Genomic DNA, 22,532 nt, shown 5'->3' with positions numbered 1-22,532 from the left:
ACTTCCTTATGTCTGAAACACAGGCTTCTAGCGAGGGCAATTTTGGAGCTTCACCATGTTTCATTGAAATGTACAGCTGTGTGTCATCCGCATAGCAGTGAAATTTAACATTATGTTTTCGAATGACATCCCCAAGAGGTAAAATATATAGTGAAAACAATAGTGGTCCTAAAACGGAACCTTGAGGAACACCGAAATTTACAATTGATTTGTCAGAGGACAAACCATTCACAGAGACAAACTGATATCTTTCCGACAGATAAGATCTAAACCAGGCCAGAACTTGTCCATGTAGACCAATTTGGGTTTCCAATCTCTCCAAAAGAATGTGGTGATCGATGGTATCAAAAGCGGCACTAAGATCTAGGAGCACGAGGACAGATGCAGAGCCTCGGTCTGACGTCATTAAAAGGTCATTTACCACCTTCACAAGTGCAGTCTCAGTGCTATGATGGGGTCTAAAACCAGACTGAAGCGTTTCGTATACATTGTTTGTCTTCAGGAAGGCAGTGAGTTGCTGTGCAACAGCTTTTTCTAAAATTTTTGAGAGGAACGGAAGATTCGATATAGGCCGATAGTTTTTTATAATTTCTGGGTCAAGATTCGGCTTTTTCAAGAGAGGCTTTATTACTGCCACTTTTAGTGAGCTTGGTACACATCCGGTGGATAGAGAGCCGTTTATTATGTTCAACATAGGAGGGCCAAGCACAGGAAGCAGCTCTTTCAGTAGTTTAGTTGGAATAGGGTCCAGTATGCAGCTTGAGGGTTTGGAGGCCATGATTATTTTCATCATTGTGTCAAGAGATATAGTACTAAAACACTTTAGTATCTCCCTTGAGCCAAGGTCCTGGCAGAGTTGTGCAGACTCAGGACAATGGAGCTTTGGAGGAATACCCAGATTTAAAGAGGAGTCCGTAATTTGCTTTCTAATGATCATGATCTTTTCCTCAAAGAAGTTCATAAATGTATTACTGCTGAAGTGAAAGCCATCCTCCATTTGCGAATGCTGCTTTTTAGTTAGCTTTGCGACAGTATCAAAAAGAAATTTCGGATTGTTCTTATTTTCCTCAATTAAGTTGGAAAAATAGGATGATCAAGCAGCAGTGAGGGCTCTTCAATACTGGACGGTACTGTCTTTCCAAGCTAGTCGGAAGACTTCCAGTTTGGTGTGGCGCCATTTCCGTTCCAATTTTCTGGAAGCTTGCTTCAGAGCTCGTGTATTTTCAGTATACCAGGGAGCTAGTTTCTTATGACAGATGTTTTTAATTTTTAGGGGTGCAACTGCATCTAGGGTATTGCGCAAGGTTAAATTGAGTTCCTCGGTTAGGTGGTTAACTGATTTTTGTCCTCCGACGTCCTTGGGTAGGCAGAGGGAGTCTGGAAGGGCATCAAGGAATCTTTGGGTTGTCTGAGAATTTATAGCACGACTTTTAATGCTCCTTGGTTGGGGTCTGAGCAGATTGTTTGTTGCAATTGTAAACGCAATAAAATGGTGGTCCGATAATCCAGGATTATGAGGAAAAACAGTAAGTTCCACAACATTTATTCCATGGGACAAAACTAGGTCCAGAGTATGACTGTGGCAGTGAGTAGGTCCAGAGACATGTTGGACAAAACCCACTGAGTCGATGATGGCTCCGAAAGCCTTTTGGAGTGGGTCTGTGGACTTTTCCATGTGAATGTTAAAGTCACCAAAAATTAGAATATTATCTGCTATGACTACAAGATCCGATAGGAATTCAGGGAACTCAGTGAGGAACACTGCATATGGCCCAGGAGGCCTGTAAACAGTAGCTATAAAAAGTGAGTGAGTAGGCTGCATAGATTTCATGACTAGAAGCTCAAAAGACGAAAACGTCATTGTTTTTTTTTTGTAAATTGAAATTTGCTATCGTAGATGTTAGCAACACCTCCGCCTTTGCCGGATGCACGGGGGGTATGGTCACTAGTGTAACCAGGAGGTGAGGCCTCATTTAACACAGTAAATTCATCAGGCTTAAGACATGTTTCAGTCAGGCCAATCACATCAAGATTATGATCAGTGATTAGTTCATTGACTATAACTGCCTTGGAAGTGAGGGATCTAACATTAAGTAACCCAATTTTGAGATGTGAAGTATCACAATCTCTTTCAATAATGGCAGGAATGGAGGAGGTCTTTATACTAGTGAGATTACTAATGCGAACACCGCCATTTTTAATTTTGCCCAACCTAGATCGAGGCACAGACACGGTCTCAATGGGGAAAGCTAAGCTGACTACGCTGACTGTGCTAATGGCAGACTCCACTAAGCTGGCAGGCTGGCTAACAGCCTGCTGCCTGGCCTTCACCCTATTTCATTCTGGAGCTAGAGGAGTTAGAGCCCTGTCTATGTTCGTAGATAAGATGAGAGCACCCCTCCAGCTAGGATGGAGTCCGTCACTCCTCAACAGGCCAGGCTTGGTCCTGTTTGTGGGTGAGTCCCAGAAAGAGGGCCAGTTATCAACAAATTCTATCTTTTGGGAGGGGCAGAACACAGTTTTCATCCAGCGATTGAGTTGTGAGACTCTGCTGTAGAGCTCATCACTCCCCCTAACTGGGAGGGGGCCAGAGACAATTACTCGATGCCGACACATCTTTCTAGCTGATTTACACGCTGAAGCTATGTTGCACTTGGTGACCTCTGACTGTTTCATCCTAACATTGTTGGTGCCGACATGGATAACAATATCTCTATACTCTCTACACTCGCCAGTTTTAGCTTTAGCCAGCACCGTCTTTAGATTAGCCTTAACGTCGGTAGCCCTGCCCCCTGGTAAACAGTGTATGATCGCTGGATGATTCGTTTTAAGTCTAATACTGCGGGTAATGGAGTCGCCAATGACTAGGGTTTTCAATTTGTCAGAGCTAATGGTGGGAGCCGTCGGCGTCTCAGACCCCACAGCGGGAGGAGTAGAGACCAGAGAAGTCTCGGCCTCCGACTCCGACTCGCTTAATGGGGAGAACCGGTTGAAAGTTTCTGTCGGCTGAATAAGCGACAGCGGTTGAGCATTCCTACAGCGTTTCCCTCCAGAAGCCATGAGAAAGTTGTCCGGCTGCGGGGACCGTGCGAGGGGGTTTATACTAACGTTATTATCTGTACTTGATGGTGGCACAGACGCTGTTTCATCCTTTCCTACACTGAAATTACCCTTGCCTAACGATTGCGTCTGAAGCTGGGCTTGCAGCACAGCTATCCTTGCCATAAGGCGCTCGTTCTCCTGTATATTATAAGTACAACGACTGCAATTAGAAGGCATCATGTTAATGTTACTTAGCTTCGGCTGTTTGAAGTCCTGACGAACCATGTCCAGATAAAACCTCCGGAGTAAGAAAGTTGAATGAAAAAAGTTGAGTGAGGGTAAAAAGTAAAAATATACGGTAATGAAAAAGTAAAAACCGTTAGGTAGCAAAGTAAGATCGGCAACAAAAACGCACAGCAGCGTAAACAAGTCTGCAAGTTGTTGAGGGTGCAATGAGATACCCGATGGGTTGGATGATACTTTTCTCGTCAATCATCTTGAAAAAAAAAAATAGACTTAAAACTGGAAATCAACAAATCCTCCATCGTTAACCCAATGGAAAGGTAAAATGCTTTATTATCTAAATGCTGATAGATGTGTGGGCGACAAAATGGTGCAGTTTGAGGCCATGTGGCAGAGAGTGATGCGGGCGCTGGAGATGGGGGTGTGAGCAGGTGGGTCTGGGCAGGTGTGATGTTATGGATGTTTGCGAGAATCTGTATGCTGTTGTTTGTGGCATACAGATTCTCGCAAACATCCATAACATCACACCTGCCCAGACCCACCTGCTCACCCCCCCATCTCCACCCTCATATAAAATAATCTATAATAATAAACTAACCCTTACACCTATGTAACTACTTAGTATTAATTGTAGTAACAACATGGTAACGACATGGGAATTACCATTTAAAGGGGCAATCTGAATTACACTGTAATATCATTAGCAAAGGCTCTGTCATTATTCAATTAATCATGTGTCGTACACATATTTATTTTGTGATTTAAAATTACATTTCTATACGGGCATTTTGGGCAACATTTGAAAAACTTCTTCTCATGAACCATAAGTCCAAATAACACCAACATGCAATATGTACACTGCCTTCAGAAAGTATTCACACCCCATTACTTTTTCCACATTTTGTTGTGTTACAGACTGAATTTTAAATGGGTTAAATGTAGATTATTTGGTCAGTGACCTACACACACTACCCCATAATGTCAAAGTGGAATAATGTTTTTGCCATTTTTTTCAAATTATTATTATTATAGTGCAGCTGTGTGTGTGCAGCTCTAGAACGTCACGGTTGTTTCAGTATTCACCTGTTTCTTGTTTTGTTCGGGATCACTAATTAAATTATGTGGAACTACCGGCACGCTGCGCCTTGGCTGATCTATGACAGGGAATACGAAGATAGCACTCGTGACAATCGCTGCCAAAGTTGATTCTAGCATGCATTGAATCAGGGGGTTGAATACTTACCTAATCAAGATTATTTTTATTTTTACAAATGTTACAATTTTTCTTGTATTTTGACATAGTATTTTGTGTAGATCGTTGACAAAAAATTACAATTAAATCAATTTTATCCCACTTTGTAACACAACAAAATGTGGAAAAAGTCAAGGGGTGTGAATACTATCTGAAGGCTTTGTATACAAATATTGTAATTGTGACCTGAGAATGTAGCATTTGTTGAGCATTCCTGGCATGGTTCACTGACTGATAAGACGTAATAATACTATCACCTGTAATTTGAGGCCTTTGAATGACATTAAACAAGTGTTTGTTGTTGTAATCCCAAATTGCCCCTTTAAACAAGTATGTGGTAATATCCATGTTCCTTTTAGAAAAGAATCAAGTCCCAAATGCCATCCTTTTCCTACAGTATATAGTGCACTGGTTTTGACCAGAGCCCTGTTTGATTCTAAAATGGCTCCATATTCCCTACAGCAGAGCCCTGGTCAAATAGAGTGCACCATAAAGGGAATAGGGTTCCATTTGGGATGCAAGAAATATCCTCTCAGGTCTCTGAATGCAGCTGAGCTCTCAGCACCAGTAGGTCTATGCAAAACACATGGAAACTCTAGCTCTGGGTGGATGGAAACCAGTATGTTACACACAGATGGAAGGAAAGGCATGACCTTAAAGTAAATAAGCACATCAACAAGTGGTGAGGTTTTAATGGGTGCAGGGTTTGTTGGTAGGGCAATTATCTTCACAAAGTTGAATGAATTCCTGCTACAGAATAGTAGGCTGATACACATCCAATACATTATGTGGCGGTATCCACCTACATAATTTGTTTGCGGACCGCCATAATAGTGAAGAAGAAGAAGAAGCACATAAACACAATATTGCCAAACATTTATTCACAGTGAGTATTTTAATATCCTAATATATAAGTAATATGAAAAGTATTGCTGCAAACCTTTATCGGGGACAGTTTTTGTTTGAGGCCTGAAAAGTTTGCAGCAATACTTTTCATATTGCTTATGTATTATAATATTAAAACAATACATTTGAGCATTCATAGACAACTAGTCAAGATTTAGGGCATCGTCAATCAAAATATTTAATTAATTGTGTCTTTTATCACATGGTGTATTTGACATGTTCTCACGCTCAACAGAAAGTTCTGGTAGACTTCTTCAGAAATCTATCCGTCATGATTGACAGGGGAAATGACCAATGGGGCTGACGTTTAACCATCACTAACAATAGCTGCATTCGTTTTGCATCGCCTGGTGCCCCGTGTGGGTGGAGTTAGCACACTATTCCATTGGTCCTTAAGTGAAGTCTCCACCCACCCAGGCCACCGGTGATGCAAAATGAGCGCGCCCACTGGGACTGATTCATGGATAGAAGCAAATCAGAAACCTGCTCTTCATGATTGACAGGGAAGATGACCAATGGGGCTAAATTGAGACCATTCCATTGGTCCTGAAGTGAAATCTCCACCTACCCAGGCCACAGGGTAGTGAAAAACAAGCACGCCCACTGGGCCTGAGGTATGGTTTTAGGCAAATCAGAAACCTACACTTCATGATTGACACAGGAGATGACCAATAGGGCTGAGATTTTACCATCATCATTAACACTGGGACTGAGGAAGCACCCATTAAAATAACAGATATGAGCCTTGGCCACCGCATCATAAAAGGACACCAACTCTTCCTTATAATCCACAAACACACCCACCTTGAATCCAAATTATACATCAGACACTCCTAATGACCAGTCATTTTCTTCTAGGGCTTCTCCGTCCGAGAGAGAGAAGGAGCGATTCGATGGCACGGTACTCGTCCCCTCCTTTCAGCCTCACGGTCCGGTAGCCGTTCTCTGGGGTTGAGGTTATCATACCCTTCCTTTTGACGGCTCTCTGACCACACCTAGAACCCAGTAGGTCTTGTCCCCCACCTGAGAAGGATTGGAAGAGGGTTACGGTTAGGGTAACTCAAGCATAGATTTTTTTGGCACACAGAAACTAGAGGCCATAAAGAATGACACTGATTGGCCTATTTTTTTTATTCTACTGGGGAACAGTGGGTTAACTGCCTTGTTCAGGGGCAGAATGACAGATTTTTACCTTGTCAGCTCAGGGATTCAATCCAGCAACCTTTCAGTTACTGGCCCAATGCTCTAACCACTAGGCTACCTGCCTATAGGGGAGCTATTATATTTTACTTATGATTTTCCACTAGACTTAAACCAGGGTTTCCCAAACTCTGTCCTCGGGCTCCACAAGGGATGCATGTTTTGGTTTTTGCCCTAACACTACACAGCTGATTCAAATTTTCAAAGCTTGACAATTAGTTGAATATTTGAATCAGCTTTACCATTTATGGGTAGCAGAATTATTTTAGTTGCCTCCAGGTCTGATGGAGCAAAATAAATATCCAGGCTGAGATTGAAGATATGAGAAATAGGAGTGGCAACATATTCCTCTACTATCCTCAGCAGCTTTCCATCTAAGTTGTCAGTATTACCGTAAATTCCGGACTATAAGCCGCAACTTTTTTCCCAGGCTTTGAGCCTCGCGGCTTAAACAATAACGCGGCTAATATATGGATTTTTCCCGCTTTCAATTTTTTTTTCTCCAAAAAAACACATTCTGTGACGTGCTCAGTTTTTTGGCTGCATGAAGCTTTCATTAGACCAATGAAATTGCCGAACGGGTTAAGGTCAAACAACTTTTTTGTTTACTGTTTAGATTAAATCGAGCGCTCTCAAACTTCCCATCATTCTGATTACGGTAGTCATTTTGTCACCCTCATCATGGCAAAGACACGGAGAAATGCATATGATGCAGCTTTCAAGTTGAAGGCGATTGGTCTGGCTGTTGGAAAAGGAAATAGAGCTGCTGCACGGGAGCTTGGTCTTAATGAGTCGATGATAAGACGTTGGAAACAGCAGTGTTAGGAATTGACTCAGTGCAAAAAGACAACTAAAGCTTACTGCTAATTCTTTGTTACAAGCCGTGTTTCGTTAAAGCCTATTTATTTTTGTTACAAGCCGTGTTTCGTTAAAGCCTGTGTAAAGTTAATTTGTTTCAATGTACCGGTAGGCACCTGCGGCTTATAGACATGTGCGGCTTATTTATGTTCAAAAGAATATATATTTTTTTAATTCAGGTGCGCTTAATAGTCCGGAAATTACGGTAGGTGGTTTGTCATTATTGATGATAGGCAAAAACAAATTAATCCGTTCCACGAGGAGACTTTATTTCTGTCTCGATGTAAAACTGACTGACATGTCTGGTCTCTCCTACAGAACATCTCCAGCAGCCTCTCGTGCTTCTTACACATCTTGTCCTCCAAGTTCTCCACTGGGTCGATCAGCTTGTGGACCCTTCAGCATAGCAACTCTCTGATGAGGCTCCAGGTAAATCTCACGGTAAGAGGTCAAACACACCAGGCAGGATTTCAGGGCCTTGAGCTTCATCCGGTACAGACATTGCAGGCCACTTCACCAGGCTTGGCGGCAGTTATGGTTGAGACACCATCTCGAGTCCTCTTCAACTGATCGCCGATTTCTTTGAATTCCACGTTGAGGCTAATTTGGGGTTCTCTCACAGGTTGGCCACTTACACGTGTAACTTTTCTTCCAGAGCTCTCTGAAACAGCCCATGCAGAACGTGTGGCCACAAGGGGTCGTGACCGTGTCAATACACACATCCAGACAGACAGAACACTGGAACTTCTTCTCTGATGACAGACTGGTAGGGGAAGCCATCTCTGGAACTTCTTCTCTGACAACAGACTGGTAGGGGAAGCCATCTCTGGAACTTCTTCTCTGACAACAGACTGGTAGGGGAAGCCATCTCTGGAACTTCTTCTCTGACAACAGACTGATAGGGGAAGCCATCTCTGGAACTTCTTCTCTGACAACAGACTGGTAGGGGAAGCCATCTCTGGAACTTCTTCTCTGACAACAGACTGGTAGGGGAAGCCATCTCTGGAACTTCTTCTCTGATGACAGACTGGTAGGGGAAGCCATCTCTGGAACTTCTTCTCTGATGACAGACTGGTAGGGGAAGCCATCTCTGGGGAGAATAATGGAACCCATAATGTGAGTCACAAATTGCACACTGTTATAAATTGCACACTATTCCCAATATAGTGCACTACTTTTGACAATAATAGCAAAAAGTAGTGCACTATATATGGAATAGGGTGCCATTTGGGATGCAACCCATAGTTTGACATTAAACAATCCATAATGATCACTGAGAGAAGTCAGTTTTGAGTGGGCGCCAATGACATATTAGCAAGACAAGAAGTGTAATTTGAGAATAATTGGGCTATGACAACAATACAAAAAAGTGTTCATTATCATTTAATAATCCAGGTAATAATTGTTGTTAATTATCTTTCGTATCTGATTGTTCTCCAAACACAGTTACACCGACAAATGAGTCAAGCTTCATTCTTACAGTTAACCCCTTGAATAGACCCTTGTTTTCCGAGGTAAAAAGACACACCTGTGTAGCACTACTAGAACAAAAACGTAGAGATTATTTCTCAGTTACTACACCACAACACCCCTGGCATTGCTTTGCAATTTACGGATTATAATATCCTAAAAACTATTTGTCTAACTTGTGCCACCATTGGAATAAAAGAAAGAGACAGTGTAAGCCTATTCAATGTCACGTCTTCATCCACACAAAATGACAGTTCAAGCATATAACTACTGTCCCTCCGGTTCAATCATACTGAGCCTTGCACTGATTCAATCATACTGAGCCTTGCTCTGATTCAATCATACTGAGCCTTGCTCTGATTCAATCATACTGAGCCTTGCACTGATTCAATCATACTGAGTCTTGCACTGATTCAATCATACTGAGCCTTGCTCTGATTCAATCATACTGAGCCTTGCTCTGATTCAATCATACTGAGTCTTGCACTGATTCAATCATACTGAGCCTTGCTCTGATTCAATCATACTGAGCCTTGCACTGATTCAATCATACTGAGCCTTGCACTGATTCAATCATACTGAGCCTTGCACTGATTCAATCATACTGAGCCTTGCACTGATTCAATCATACTGCGCCTTGCACTGATTCAATCATACTGAGCCTTGCACTGATTCAATCATACTGTGCCTTGCACTGTAGCTGTCAACAACAAGTTGAGTCAGTGCGTTTACATGTTCACGGTATCAATGCAGTTATTCTCAAGTCAGTCAACCACTTCGTCTCATGTGCCTCAGTGCTGCATGTCTGTCTGTCTGTCTAAAACCTGACTCACAGTGACAGCATTCACCACAAAACCAGTCATGGTTATTTGTTTTGTATAACCCTTTCCTGCCTGAATGTTTTTTTTCAGGGGCGTGCCCATACAGTCCAAGGGGCAATGTTTCCTGGCCATGACGACACACCCAAACGGACCTGACAAGAGGAATGCGTCATTAGCATTACCACATTAAAGATGAACACACACACACACACACACACACACACACACACACACACAAGCAGGGAGGGCAGAGTATAATAACACTGACTAACTGAAGTTCATTACAGGAACACAAGCACAAAGCCCTAGGCCCTTACACATCAGAAATCAAATAATGCATCCAGTACAGTTCTAGGTGTGTTCACTAACAAGGCAATGGGTGTGACTTTGAGGTAATGTGGAATCCGTGTGACCGTGTCATGACTTGATGCCAGCACCTGAGCTGCCTGCATCAGTTTAGTTCCTCCCACTTCAGCTCTGACTGACCAATGGGAGCTCAGACCAGCCAGACAATTGGTTCCAATATAAATATAAATACTAGCGTCCCATTTAGAATGACTGAAGCTGTGTATAAGGGAATGTATAATCCAATGACTCGAGGGGGCAGAATCTTTCCTCCACTTCCTTAATCCCCCCTCTCCTTTTCTCCTCTTCTTCTTCAGTCTCTCTTTCATTCTCCTTTATTTTCAGCCCCTCCGGCGCATAATGGTTCTGTTTTCTTCTGTGATGATTTCATCGTTTGGGCCTGATTCACTTTCACCTCTCATCGGCCTGTCTTCAGTCTCAGGGAGGGACAGTGGAAAGTATAGGATGAAGCTACCCATAGACTTTGATCCTTGGTCAGTTTAGCATTTTCCCCACTAATGGTTAAGGTTAGGATTGCGGGAGGGGACACTGATACTAGATTTGTACCTAGGGGAAACTTCACCCTGGAGCACAGTGTTTTTTCAATCAACACCCCATGTTGGTTGCCTAATGCCGAAACTATAGGCTTTAGCTTAGAGGGCTAACACAGTCTTCTGCCGAACATAGGTGACCCAGCTCACCTTGGTTGCCGTGTTCATCACTGGCCACTGGTATTTGATAGGCTAATACGGGGAGTGCCTATTACCATGGTAAGCAAGCCTATCAGCATGGTGAGCGAGGCTAGGGAAATGACTGGTCATTAGGAATCTCTGATGGATGACTTGGAGTCCCGGCAGCGGTGGCCATTTTGTTTCACCTGTGGAAGTGGAAAGATACTGTAACGCGTCGTTTGGAGGGTGACTTTGCATCTCAGTCCTCTAAAGGACCTCTGCATAGAGGAGTGGCAACCCTTGACCGAGACAACACCAGACACACACACCAAGCGGGAGACATCAGTCCACAGACCAGACCAAATCAACAGTTCATATCTTTGAATTTGAATTTAATTTTGTTTTCCTTGAACTTTAATGTTGTTGTCTTTACTGATTTCTATGTGTAAATATAGACCAATGAAAATATTTCTAATATTTTTATAGATTCATAATAGATTTTAACTCTATTTGCAGTGAATGACTTGAACCAAAATTTTACCCCACTCTTATTAATTGTTATGAGTCTTACTCAGTGCTTGAAGTGAACTCAAAAATCGGTGCCGGAGACAGGAGACAGGTGGTTGAATGAAGCCTCCGACACTAACCATGCAATGGAGTCAATCGCTCTGCTACTTAATAGGTTAATATCTTCTGAGTAACTTCAGTATGCAGACATTCAACTGTTTGCATATGAATATTGCTGATTTATGTATTATTATTATTAGGATTATTATGATGCTGGTGCTGATGCTGATGAAACTAGGTGAAACCCTTTTGTATTTGTTGGTGTTGATTATTTTTGAACCGGTTCTTCTGTCAAGGATAATTAACATGCAAATTCCTGTGAGATGGTAATGCCTAGGAGGGTGCAACTTGGCATGATAGAAAAGGCCCATAGTCCACACGCTCTCATGCAATACCATGCCAATTAGCGACATGGTGGCAGTACAATAAGCGATTGAAGATTCAAACTTTGAAAGGTCCCACCCCCCTAGAGTCCTGAAATTTGGTGTATAGGTCCCGCTCCTCACAATAAACAAATTTGCCTCAAAGAACCATAATGTCCGCCGTGATAGATTTTACATTTTGTTAAAAACACTTAAAATGCCACTCGTTTGGCACCGAATAACCTATCTACACGTTTTGAGTTCTGATATTTGGCAAGTGTGGTCAGGAGTGCAGAAGTAGCTAATCCTAGGAAGGATGTGTCCAATTTGTCCTAATGGTGGCGCTGTGTGGCAATAGCTTGAACCCCAGCATGACTGCTTGACGTTCACTAGTTTGCAAACCTGAAGTAACATTCTATCACAGATGCGAATGAGAATCTAAAACAACAATGTCCATTTACTTTTAATCCATCTGTCTACATATTTCAAGACATGACATATCAAATCAAATTTATTTATATAGCCCTTCGTATATCAGCTGAAATCTCAAAGTGCTGTACAGAAACCCAGCCTAAAACCCCAAACAGCAAGCAATGCATGTGAAAGAGGCACGGTGGCTAGGAAAAACTCCCTAGGAAAAACTCCCTAGAAAGGCAAAAAACCTAGGAAGAAACCTAGAGAGGAACCAGGCTATGAGGGGTGGCCAGTCCTCTTCTGGCTGTGCCGGGTGGATATTATAACAGAACATGGTCAATATGTTAAAATGTTCATAAATAACCAGCATGGTCAAATAATAATAATTATTGTAGTTGTCGAGGGTGCAACAAGCACGTCCGGTGAACAGGTCAGGGTTCCGTAGCCGCAGGCAGAACAGTTGAAACTGGAGCAGCAGCATGGCCAGGTGGACTGGGGACAGCAAGGAGTCATCATGCCAGGTAGTCCCGAGGCATGGTCCTAGGGCTCAGGTCCTCCGAGAGAAAGAAAGAAAGAGAGAATTAGAGAGAGCATATTTAAATTCACACAGGACACCGGATAAGACAAGAGAATACTCCAGATGAAACAGACTGACCCTAGCCCCCCGGCACATAAACTACTGCAGCATAAATACTGGAGGCTGAGACAGGAGGGATCAGAAGACACTGTGGCCCCATCCGATGATACCCCCGGACAGGGCCAAACAGGCAGGATATAACCCCACCCACTTTGCCAAAGCACAGCCCCCACACCACTAGAGGGATGTCTACAACCACCAACTTACCGTCCGAAGACAAGGCCGAGTATAGCCCACAAAAATCTCCGCCATGGCACAACCCAAGGGGGGGGCGCCAACCCAGACAGGAAGACCACGTCAGTGACTCAACCCACTCATGTGACGCACCCCTCCCATGGACGGCATGGAAGAACACCAGTAAGTCAGTGACTCAGCCCCTGTAATAGGGTTAGAGGCAGAGAATCCCAGTGGAAAGAGGGGAACCGGCAAGGCAGAGACAGCAAGGGCGGTTCGTTGCTCCAGCCTTTCCATTCACCTTCACACTCCTGGGCCAGACTACACTTAATCATAGGACCTACTGAAGAGATAAGTCTTCAGTAAAGACTTAAAGGTTGAGACTGAGTCTGCGTCTCTCACATGGGTAGGCAGACTATTCCATAAAAATGGAGCTCTATAGGAGAAAGTCCTACCTCCAGCCGTTTGCTTAGAAATTCTAGGGACAATTAGGAGGCCTGCGTCTTGTGACCGTAGCGTACGTGTAGGTATGTACGGCAGGACCAAATCGGAAAGATAGGTAGGAGCAAGCCCATGTAAGGCTTTGTAGGTTAGCAGTAAAACCTTGAAATCAGCCATTGCCTTAACAGGAAGCCAGTGTAGGGAGGCTAGCACTGGAGTAATATGATAAAAAATGTTGGTTCTAGTCAGGATTCTAGCAGCCGTATTTAGCACTAACTGAAGTTTGTTTAGTGCTTTATCCGGGTAGCCGGAGAGTAGAGCATTGCAGTAGTCCAGCCTAGAAGTAACAAAAGCATGGATTAATTTTTCTGCGTCATTTTTGGACAGAAAGTTTCTGATTTTTGCAATGTTACGTAGATGGAAAAAAGCTGTCCTTGAAACAGTCTTGATATGTTCTTCAAAAGAGAGATCAGGGTCCAGAGTAACACCGAGGTCCTTCACAGTTTTATTTGAGACGACTGTACAACCATCCAGATTAATTGTCAGATTGAACAGAAGATCTCTTTGTTTCTTGGGACCTAGAACAAGCATCTCTGTTTTGTCCGAGTTTAAAAGTAGAAAGTTTGCAGCCATCCACTTCCTTATGTCTGAAACACAGGCTTCTAGCGAGGGCAATTTTGGAGCTTCACCATGTTTCATTGAAATGTACAGCTGTGTGTCATCCGCATAGCAGTGAAATTTAACATTATGTTTTCGAATGACATCCCCAAGAGGTAAAATATATAGTGAAAACAATAGTGGTCCTAAAACGGAACCTTGAGGAACACCGAAATTTACAATTGATTTGTCAGAGGACAAACCATTCACAGAGACAAACTGATATCTTTCCGACAGATAAGATCTAAACCAGGCCAGAACTTGTCCATGTAGACCAATTTGGGTTTCCAATCTCTCCAAAAGAATGTGGTGATCGATGGTATCAAAAGCGGCACTAAGATCTAGGAGCACGAGGACAGATGCAGAGCCTCGGTCTGACGTCATTAAAAGGTCATTTACCACCTTCACAAGTGCAGTCTCAGTGCTATGATGGGGTCTAAAACCAGACTGAAGCGTTTCGTATACATTGTTTGTCTTCAGGAAGGCAGTGAGTTGCTGTGCAACAGCTTTTTCTAAAATTTTTGAGAGGAACGGAAGATTCGATATAGGCCGATAGTTTTTTATAATTTCTGGGTCAAGATTCGGCTTTTTCAAGAGAGGCTTTATTACTGCCACTTTTAGTGAGCTTGGTACACATCCGGTGGATAGAGAGCCGTTTATTATGTTCAACATAGGAGGGCCAAGCACAGGAAGCAGCTCTTTCAGTAGTTTAGTTGGAATAGGGTCCAGTATGCAGCTTGAGGGTTTGGAGGCCATGATTATTTTCATCATTGTGTCAAGAGATATAGTACTAAAACACTTTAGTATCTCCCTTGAGCCAAGGTCCTGGCAGAGTTGTGCAGACTCAGGACAATGGAGCTTTGGAGGAATACCCAGATTTAAAGAGGAGTCCGTAATTTGCTTTCTAATGATCATGATCTTTTCCTCAAAGAAGTTCATAAATGTATTACTGCTGAAGTGAAAGCCATCCTCCATTTGCGAATGCTGCTTTTTAGTTAGCTTTGCGACAGTATCAAAAAGAAATTTCGGATTGTTCTTATTTTCCTCAATTAAGTTGGAAAAATAGGATGATCAAGCAGCAGTGAGGGCTCTTCAATACTGGACGGTACTGTCTTTCCAAGCTAGTCGGAAGACTTCCAGTTTGGTGTGGCGCCATTTCCGTTCCAATTTTCTGGAAGCTTGCTTCAGAGCTCGTGTATTTTCAGTATACCAGGGAGCTAGTTTCTTATGACAGATGTTTTTAATTTTTAGGGGTGCAACTGCATCTAGGGTATTGCGCAAGGTTAAATTGAGTTCCTCGGTTAGGTGGTTAACTGATTTTTGTCCTCCGACGTCCTTGGGTAGGCAGAGGGAGTCTGGAAGGGCATCAAGGAATCTTTGGGTTGTCTGAGAATTTATAGCACGACTTTTAATGCTCCTTGGTTGGGGTCTGAGCAGATTGTTTGTTGCAATTGTAAACGCAATAAAATGGTCCGATAATCCAGGATTATGAGGAAAAACAGTAAGTTCCACAACATTTATTCCATGGGACAAAAATAGGTCCAGAGTATGACTGTGGCAGTGAGTAGGTCCAGAGACATGTTGGACAAAACCCACTGAGTCGATGATGGCTCCGAAAGCCTTTTGGAGTGGGTCTGTGGACTTTTCCATGTGAATGTTAAAGTCACCAAAAATTAGAATATTATCTGCTATGACTACAAGATCCGATAGGAATTCAGGGAACTCAGTGAGGAACACTGCATATGGCCCAGGAGGCCTGTAAACAGTAGCTATAAAAAGTGAGTGAGTAGGCTGCATAGATTTCATGACTAGAAGCTCAAAAGACGAAAACGTCATTGTTTTTTTTTGTAAATTGAAATTTGCTATCGTAGATGTTAGCAACACCTCCGCCTTTGCCGGATGCACGGGGGGTATGGTCACTAGTGTAACCAGGAGGTGAGGCCTCATTTAACACAGTAAATTCATCAGGCTTAAGACATGTTTCAGTCAGGCCAATCACATCAAGATTATGATCAGTGATTAGTTCATTGACTATAACTGCCTTGGAAGTGAGGGATCTAACATTAAGTAACCCAATTTTGAGATGTGAAGTATCACAATCTCTTTCAATAATGGCAGGAATGGAGGAGGTCTTTATACTAGTGAGATTACTAATGCGAACACCGCCATTTTTAATTTTGCCCAACCTAGATCGAGGCACAGACACGGTCTCAATGGGGAAAGCTAAGCTGACTACGCTGACTGTGCTAATGGCAGACTCCACTAAGCTGGCAGGCTGGCTAACAGCCTGCTGCCTGGCCTTCACCCTATTTCATTCTGGAGCTAGAGGAGTTAGAGCCCTGTCTATGTTCGTAGATAAGATGAGAGCACCCCTCCAGTTAGGATGGAGTCCGTCACTCCTCAACAGGCCAGGCTTGGTCCTGTTTGTGGGTGAGTCCCAGAAAGAGGGCCAGTTATCAACAAATTCTATCTTTTGGGAGGGGCAGAACACAGTTTTCATCCAGCGATTGAGTTGTGAGACTCTGCTGTAGAGCTCATCACTCCCCCTAACTGGGAGGGGGCCAGAGACAATTACTCGATGCCGACACATCTTTCTAGCTGATTTACACGCTGAAGCTATGTTGCACTTGGTGACCTCTGACTGTTTCATCCTAACATTGTTGGTGCCGACATGGATAACAATATCTCTATACTCTCTACACTCGCCAGTTTTAGCTTTAGCCAGCACCGTCTTTAGATTAGCCTTAACGTCGGTAGCCCTGCCCCCTGGTAAACAGTGTATGATCGCTGGATGATTCGTTTTAAGTCTAATACTGCGGGTAATGGAGTCGCCAATGACTAGGGTTTTCAATTTGTCAGAGCTAATGGTGGGAGCCGTCGGCGTCTCAGACCCCACAGCGGGAGGAGTAGAGACCAGAGAAGTCTCGGCCTCCGACTCCGACTCGCTTAATGGGGAGAACCGGTTGAAAGTTTCTGTCGGCTGAATAAGCGACAGCGGTTGAGCATTCCTACAGCGTTTCCCTCCAGAAGCCATGAGAAAGTTGTCCGGCTGCGGGGACCGTGCGAGGGGGTTTATACTAACGTTATTATCTGTACTTGATGGTGGCACAGACGCTGTTTCATCCTTTCCTACACTGAAATTACCCTTGCCTAACGATTGCGTCTGAAGCTGGGCTTGCAGCACAGCTATCCTTGCCATAAGGCGCTCGTTCTCCTGTATATTATAAGTACAACGACTGCAATTAGAAGGCATCATGTTAATGTTACTTAGCTTCGGCTGTTTGAAGTCCTGACGAACCATGTCCAGATAAAACCTCCGGAGTAAGAAAGTTGAATGAAAAAAGTTGAGTGAGGGTAAAAAGTAAAAATATACGGTAATGAAAAAGTAAAAACCGTTAGGTAGCAAAGTAAGATCGGCAACAAAAACGCACAGCAGCGTAAACAAGTCTGCAAGTTGTTGAGGGTGCAATGAGATACCCGATGGGTTGGATGATACTTTTCTCGTCAATCATCTTGAAAAAAAAAAATAGACTTAAAACTGGAAATCAACAAATCCTCCATCGTTAACCCAATGGAAAGGTAAAATGCTTTATTATCTAAATGCTGATAGATGTGTGGGCGACAAAATGGTGCAGTTTGAGGCCATGTGGCAGAGAGTGATGCGGGCGCTGGAGATGGGGGTGTGAGCAGGTGGGTCTGGGCAGGTGTGATGTTATGGATGTTTGCGAGAATCTGTATGCTGTTGTTTGTGGCATACAGATTCTCGCAAACATCCATAACATCACACCTGCCCAGACCCACCTGCTCACCCCCCCATCTCCACCCTCATATAAAATAATCTATAATAATAAACTAACCCTTACACCTATGTAACTACTTAGTATTAATTGTAGTAACAACATGGTAACGACATGGGAATTACCATTTAAAGGGGCAATCTGAATTACACTGTAATATCATTAGCAAAGGCTCTGTCATTATTCAATTAATCATGTGTCGTACACATATTTATTTTGTGATTTAAAATTACATTTCTATACGGGCATTTTGGGCAACATTTGAAAAACTTCTTCTCATGAACCATAAGTCCAAATAACACCAACATGCAATATGTACACTGCCTTCAGAAAATATTCACACCCCATTACTTTTTCCACATTTTGTTGTGTTACAGACTGAATTTTAAATGGGTTAAATGTAGATTATTTGGTCAGTGACCTACACACACTACCCCATAATGTCAAAGTGGAATAATGTTTTTGGCATTTTTTTCAAATTATTATTTATTTTTAAGTATTCAACCATATAATAAACTGTATGGACTCAATAATAGTATAATATTAATAATTACAATTATTTTTGAATGACTACCTCATCTCTGTATCCCACACATACGATTATCTGTAAGGTCCCTAAGGTCTAGCAGTGCATTTCAAACACAGATTCAACCACTAAGACCAGGGAGGTTGCACAGCAAAGAAGGGCATCTATTGGTGATGGGTACATATTAAAAAAAAGCAGATATTGAATATCCCTTTCAGCCATAACAATTTAGGGTCCTGAACAATGTTCCCTCTAAACTGTGTTCTAGTAGCCCGAGACTGCTGTGCAGCTCCCCGGCCCATGAAGAGAAGCATGAGATTGCACTTCACTCAACTTTCGACAGTTTTCCCTGTTAGTTAACACTATCAACGTTTCCTTTTACTGTGGCAATTGTGATCGAATGAACGCAATATTAGCCACTTTCAATGTAACATACCAAGACAAAACAAACTATGCAAGAGATTTTGTTGAAGGCAGAATACATGGGAGTAGGATAATATTGCACACTATTCAGCCCTTCAGCCCACAGACAGTACTCTGCACAGACCGGTGTGACATAACCAATCAGAACTGCAGTAGGCCTATATGCAAATAGACAATTGTGCCATTTACTTTGAACTGGACTGTGTTTAAAGCTGTGGTCGTGAGTAGATGCGCTTGTTTTGAGATCAAAGCAAGAGCTGCATGTAGCCACATGTGCACATTTTGTTCATATCCTTTGTTAGTTAGTGAGTTATTAGCACAATTATAGATAATTTGTAGTCAGCAATAGATTAGTGATTGCTTCCTACAAGAGCACAAAACGTGTACATTTCTAGACGTCTTTGAAAAGCAAGTTAGATAAAGATGTTTTTTTTGTCTTAAAGGGGCAGTTTTGTATTTTGAGACAGGCTTTAACAACCTAAGTAGCCAATAGGCAGAGGGTAGCATCATTTCTCTGATTCTGTCACTTCGTCGTAGGAAGGAGACCAAAGCGCAGCGTGGGTATCGTTCCACATCTTTTATTTTAATGTGAAACTTTGCAAGACAAACAATAAACTATAAACAAAACCGTGACGACAGAGGTGCAACATGCACTAACTCAAAATAATCTCCCACAAACACAAGTGGGAAAAACAACTACTTAAATATGATCCCCAATTAGAGACAACGATGGGAATCTAATTGGGGATCATACGAAAACCCCAACATAGAAAAAAGAAACTACAACACAACATAGAAAAATTAAACTAGACAAAATCCAGGCCGGTGGAGCTTTCCTTGGCTCATCATGCTCTAGCTATTCCTTATGACAGGGCCGGGCACCTGCAAGCTGACACCCATCGTCAGTCTAATGGTGTTTTCTCCGACACATTAGTTTGGCTGACATCCAGACTAAGCGAGCAGTGTGTTAAGAAGTAGGCGGCCAGGCAGGTCATGTTTCGGAGGATGCATGACTTGACCTTCGTCCTCTCCCAAGCCCATTGAGGAGTTGCAAAGATAAGCCAAGGGACCTAATTCAGGGATAAAATGGGGTAAAGAAAATACACTTGTCAGGCCCTGATGTTTCACCTGTCTTTGTGCTTGTCTCCACCCCCTCCAGGTGTCGCCCATCTTCCCCATATCCCCTATGTACTTGTACCTGTGTCCTCTGTTTGTCTGTTGCCAGTTCGTCTTGTTTGCCAAGCTGACCAGAACTGTGAGGGTTTAGATTGATTTTAATATATTGGTATACGTATGCAGAAACTAAAATAAAAACAAAATGTGATGTCATACAATATAAAACACAGGGCCACGTTTAGTTGCCCAACATTTTCGAACGTTACCCTATTCTACATGTCAGAGAGGTGTTTGTTCTACATAGACTATTTCTATCTGAATGTTCCAAAATGTTGCGTCTTGCTGAATGCACCCCGGGTAAAAAAAAATCTGGTGTTTCTATGTCAAAAGATTTTGTTATATTTTCAGTCTTCTGTGATGTATATAAAGTGTAATATTGGGATGAAAACTCTACATCTGACATGGTACAGGTGTCTTCTTTTTTTTGAAGCCCATAACCAGGAAATCAGATTTTACATGTCCATTTACTTCCTTTGTAAATCCACTTTACAATGGCCTTTCAACTTATAGGGTCATCAAAGACATTACCATGATGAACCATGTTAAGTTTGGCATTGATATCTTAGAAAATAAGAAAAATATTAACAATTAACCTTTTTGACTATGTAACGCTAATGGTTAAAATAATCATAACCTATCTAAGTGTAGCTTAATGACACTAGAAAGCTCTATGATCCTCCTCTTCTAACAGTGGCCATCAAAACTGCTTTCAATATTTTTTCTTTATGCGACTGCATTAAGAATGTACAATGACTGGGCATGCATATTTCTCTCCCTGTGCGGCACTCGCATCATGCGAGAGGAATATTATTTTCTCGCATAGAATACTACAGGCTAAATGATTGAATAGGTAAACTTTTCTACTATGAGGTTGTCTGATTTGCTTACTCGTTGTTGGCTCTGGAAAATTAAATGTGGACAACCATTTTGCATTAGATAATTCAAATAACCAAAGGTACCAGGTCTTGTCTCTGCCTGGCTCTTGTTTGGATAATAGATGCTCTATGCTATGCCTTCTCTGGAAAATAATGCAACTCCATGGAAGGTCAGTTCCCCTCCGCTAGCACGTCGTGGAACACACTTTCCATGCCGTTCATTATTTTCAATCGAAAATATAACAATAATAATAATCATAATTTTCCATAATCCCTCGTTGATTATCTCTTACTTATTATATTAAAGCATATCATAGCATATTCGGACATTGCATATTTAAGTAATACGGCCCGAGGGAGTGTGGTATATGGCCAATATAACACGGCTAAGGGCTGTTCTTAGGCTGGAAACAGCCCTTACCCGTGGTATATTGGCCATATATCACAAACCCCCTAGGTGCCTTAATGCTATTATAAACTGGTTACCAATGTAATTACAGCAGTAAAAATAAATGTTTTGTCATACCCCTGGTATAGGGTCTGACATTACACAGCAGTCAGCCAATCAGCATTCAGGGCTCGAACCACTCGGTTTATAATATGCTGTATTTCACCTCTTTCTGTTCCTGAGATACAGAAGGAGCTGAGGGAGAAGGGGATGTCTGATGACATCAAACTGAGATGGAAGGAGCAGCCTGATGGGGGACCGAGTGGCGCAGCGGTCTAAGACACTGGATCGCAGTGCTAGAGGGGTCACTACAGAACCGGGTTCAAACGGCCGGCGCACAATTGGCCCAGTGTTGTCCAGGTTAGGGGAGGGTTTGGCAGGGGTAGGACGTCATTGTAAATAATAATTTGTTCTTAACTTACTTGCCCAGTTAAATAAAGGTAAAAAAATTGAAAGATCTTCCACAAGGAATAAAAGAGGGATCCCCAAAAGAAGAAAAAGCAGGAGAGAATACCAGTTATGACAAAGAGAGAAGAAGGAGCTGAGGGAGAAGGGATGTCTGATGACGTCAAACTGAGATGGAAGGAGCAGCCTGACGGGGGACCAAGTGGCACAGCGGTCTATGGCACTGCATCTCAGTGCTAGAGGCATCACTACAGACCCTGGTTTGATTCCAGGCTGTATCACAACCCGACCGTGATTGGGCAGCATACAATTGGTCCAGTGTTGTCCGGGTTAGGGTTTGGCCGTGGTAGACTGTCATTGTAAAATAAGAATTTGTTCTTAACTGACTTGCCAAGTTAAATAAATAAATACAATTTAATTCAATGATTTAAAAAAAATACGTTTAGATAATCATTTTGTTAACATCTATGTATTATGTATTACATTTCATGCATGATATATTATACGCCCTTGTACTCATTAAGAATGAACAGGTGGATAGAAAAGAAGGTGGAGAAATGACAGCTCTAACACTGTAAAATGATGGCTGATCACATACAGTCCATTTGGAATGTATTCAGACCCCTTGACTTTTTCCACATTTTGTTACATTACAGCCATAATCTAAAATGGATTGGAAAAAAAATCCTCAATTTACACACAATACCCCGTAATGACAAAGCAAAAACAGGTTTTTAGAATTGTTTGCTAATTTATATTTTAGAAAAAAAACTGAAATACCTTATTTCCAAAAGTATTCAGACCCTTTGCTATCAGACTCGA

At 42.3% G+C, this 22,532-nt stretch overlaps 1 pseudogene; it reads right to left on the bottom strand.

Annotated features, from left to right (window-relative positions):
- Positions 1–6,287: 6,287 nt before the first annotated feature.
- On the bottom strand, positions 6,288–8,573 carry LOC115194983 (uncharacterized; annotated as a pseudogene).
- Positions 8,574–22,532: the final 13,959 nt, after the last annotated feature.

Source organism: Salmo trutta, chromosome 5, assembly GCF_901001165.1.
Source record: "Salmo trutta chromosome 5, fSalTru1.1, whole genome shotgun sequence".
In the NCBI taxonomy this organism is placed as follows: domain Eukaryota; kingdom Metazoa; phylum Chordata; class Actinopteri; order Salmoniformes; family Salmonidae; genus Salmo; species Salmo trutta.
Note: the sequence above shows the minus strand (reverse complement) of the source record. Positions and strands in the feature narration are given on the sequence as shown.